This window comes from Loxodonta africana, chromosome 3 (assembly GCF_030014295.1).
Source record: "Loxodonta africana isolate mLoxAfr1 chromosome 3, mLoxAfr1.hap2, whole genome shotgun sequence".
Lineage (NCBI taxonomy): Eukaryota > Metazoa > Chordata > Mammalia > Proboscidea > Elephantidae > Loxodonta > Loxodonta africana.
The window spans coordinates 44,829,891-44,833,645 of record NC_087344.1 but is presented as its reverse complement, the minus strand read 5'-3'; positions in this window follow the sequence as shown (position 1 = coordinate 44,833,645).

Here is a 3,755-nt window from a genome sequence, read left to right as displayed (position 1 = left end):
TCTGGTTTACATGGCGCTTTCTGTCTCTTGGCCTAGTAATTACCTTGTGTCCTTGGCGTTCTTCATTCTCCTTTGCTCCAGATGGGTTGACAGCAATTGATGCATTCTAGATGGCCACTTCCTAGTGTTTAAGACCCCAGATGCCACTCTCCAAAGTGGGTTGCAGAAGTTTTAACAGCTTGTATTGTGCCAACTGACTTACATGTCCCCTGAAACCATGTCCTCAAACCCCTGGCCCTACTACACTGCCTTAGAAGTGTTCAGCTTATTCAGGAAACTAATTTGCTTTTGGTTTAGTCCAGTTGTGCCGAACTCTCCAGTATTGTGTGTTGTCTTTCCCTTTACCTTAAGTAGTTCTTATCTACCATCTAATTAGTGAATACCACTCTCCCTCTGTCCTTCCCTCCCCCCTTGCATAACTATCGAAGAATATTTTCTTTTCCGTTTAAACTATTTCTCGAGTTCTTATACTAGTGGTATTATACAATATTTGTCCTTTTGCAACTAATTTCACTCAACATAATGCCTTCCAGATTGCTCCATGTTATGAAATGTTTTACAGCTTCATCACTGTTCTTTATCGATGTGTACTATTCCATTGTGTGAATATACCACAATTAACCCATTCATCCGTTGTTGGGCACCTTGGTTACTTCCATCTTTTTGCTACAGTAAATACTGTTCCAATGAACATGGGTGTGCATATATCTGTTCATGTAAAGGCTCTTATTTCTCTAGGATATATTCCAAGGAGTGGGATTGCTGGATCGTATGGTAGTTCTATTTCTAACTTTTTAAGGAAGGGCCAAATTGATTCCCAAAGTGGTTGTAGCATTTTACAGTCCCACCAGCAGTGTATAAGTGTTCCAGTCTCTCCACAACCTCTCCAACATTTATTATTTTTTGGATTAATGCCAGCCTTGTTGGAGTGAGATGAAATCTCATTGTAGTTTTGATTTGCATTTCTCTAATGGCTAATGATTGTGAGCATTTCCTTATATATCTGTTAGCTACCTGAATGTCTTCTTTAGTCAAGTTATCTGTTCATATCTTTGGCCCATTTTTTAATTGGGTTATTTGTCTTTTGTAGTTAAGTTTTCGCAGTATCATGCAAATTTTAGAGATCAGGTACTGGTCGGAAAAGTCATAGCTAAAAAGTTTTTCCCACTCTATAGGTAATCTTTTTACTCTTTTGGTGAAGTCTTTGGATGAGCATAGGTGTTTCACTTTAGGAGCTCCCAGTTATCCAGTTTTTCTTCTGCATTGTTAGTAATGTTTTGTATACTGTTTATGCCATGTATTAGGCCTCCTAACGTTGTCCCTATTCTTCCTTCCATGATCTTTACCGTTTCAGATTTTATATTTAGGTCTTCGATTCATTTTGAGTTCGTTTTTGTGCACGGCGTGAGGTACGGGTCTTGTTTCATTTTTTTGCAGATGAATATCCAGTTATGCCAACACCATTTGTTAAACAGACTATCTTCTCCACATTTAACTGATTTGGAGCCTTTGTCAAATACCAGCTGCTCATATGTGGATGGATTTATGTCTGGATTCTCAATTCTGTTCCATTGGTCCATGTATCTGTTGTCTTACCAGTACCAGGCTGTTTTGACTATTGTGGCGGTATAATAGGTTATGAAATCAGGCAGAGTGAGGCCTTCCGCTTTGTTTTTCTTTTTCAGTAATGCTTTTCTTATCCGGGGCCTCTTTCCCTTCCGTATGAAATTGGTGATTTGTTTCTCCATCTAATTAGAAAATGTTGTTGGAATTTGGATCGGAATTATATTAAATCTATAGATCGCTTTTGGTAGACTAGACATTTTTACAATCTTAAGGCTTCCTACCCATGAGCAAGGTATGTTTTTCCACTTATGTAGGTCTCTTTTGGTTTCTTGCAGAAGTGTTTTGTACTTTTCTTTAAGTCTTTTACATATCTGGTAAGATTTATTCCTAAGTATATTATCTTCTTGGGGGCTACTGTAAATGCTATTGATTTGATTTCCTCTTGATGTTCTTTTTGTTGGTGTAGAGGAATCTGAGTTTTGTATGTTTATCTTGTATCCTGATTCTCTGCTGAACTCTTCTATTAGTTTCAGTAGTTTTTTTTGAGGATTCCTTAGGGTTTTGTGTGTATAAGATCATGTCATGTGCAAATAGAGATACTTTTACTTGTTCCTTGCCAATCTGGATGCCCTTTATTTCTTTATCTAGCCTAATTGCTCTGGCTAGGACCTCCAACACAATGTTGAATAAGAGTGGTGAATCTTTGTCTGGTTCCCAGTCTCTAGGGGAATGCTTTCAGACTCTCTCCATTTAGAATGATGTTGGCTATTGGCTTTGTATGAATGCCCTTTACTATGTTGAAGAATTTTCCTTCAATTCCTATTTTGGTGAGAGTTTTTATCACCAATGGGTGTTGAACTTTGTGAAATGCCTTTTCTGCATCAATTGATAAAATCATGTGATTCTTGTCTTTTATTTATGTGGTGGATTACATTAATTGCTTTTCTAAGGTTGAACCATCCCTGCATACCTGGTATGAATCCCATTTGGTCATGGTGAATTATTTTTTTTTCATGTTTTATTATGTTGTTGAATTCTATTGGCTAGAATTTTGTTGAGGATTTTTGCATCTAGATTCATGAGGGATATAGGTTTGTAATTTTCTTTTTCTGTGGTTCTTTACCTGTTTTTGGTATCAGGGATATGCTGGCTTCATAGAATGAGTTTGGGAATATTCTGTCCTTTTCTATGCTCTGAAATACCTTTAGTAATAGTGGAGTTAACTCTTCTCTCAAAGTTTGGTAGGACTCTGCAGTGAGGCCATCCCGGCCAGAGCTTTTTTTGGGGGGGAGTTTTTTGATTACCTTTTCACTCTCTTCTTTTGTTATGGGTCTATTTAGTTGTTCTACCTCTGTGTTAGTTTAGGTACGTAGTGTGTTTCTAGGAATTCATCCATTTCTTCCAGGTTTTCAAATTTGTTGAGTACAATTTTTCATAGTAATCTGATATGACTTTTTTAAATTCAGTTGGGTCTATTTTAATATCACCCCTCTCAATTCTTATTCGGGTTATTTGCTTCCTCTCCTGTTTTTCTTTCATCAGTTTGGTCAATGGTTTATAAATTTTGTTAATTTTTTCAAAGAATCAGCTTTGGGTCTTAATTCTCTCAATTGTTTTTCTGTTTTCTTTCATGTAATTCTCCTCTAATTTTTATTATTTGCTTTCTTCTGGTGCCTGTGGGTTTCTTTTGTTGCTCTCTATTTGTTCAAGTTGTAGCAGTAATTCTTTGATTTTGGCCCTTTCTTCTTTTTGGATGTGTGCATTTATTGATATAAATTGACCTCTGAGCACTGCTTTCACTGTGTCCCAAAGGTTCTGGTGTTTTCATTCTCATTGGATTCCATGAATTTCTTTATTCCATCCTTAATGTCTTTTATAATCCAGTCTTTTTTGAGCAGGGTATTGTTCAGTTTCCAAGTGTTCGATTTCTTTTCCCTGATTTTTCTGTTACTGATTTCTACTTTTATGGCCTTATGGTCAAAGAATATGCTTTGTAATATTTCAATGTTTTGGATTCTGCTAAGGCTTGCTTTATGACCTAATATGTGGTCTATTCTAGAGAATGTTTCATGTGCACTAGAAAAGAAAATATAGTTGGTTGCTGTTGGGTGGAGTGTTCTGAATATGTCTGTGAGGTCAAGTTGGTCGACTGTGGCATTTAGATCTTCCATGTCTTTATTGAGCTTCTT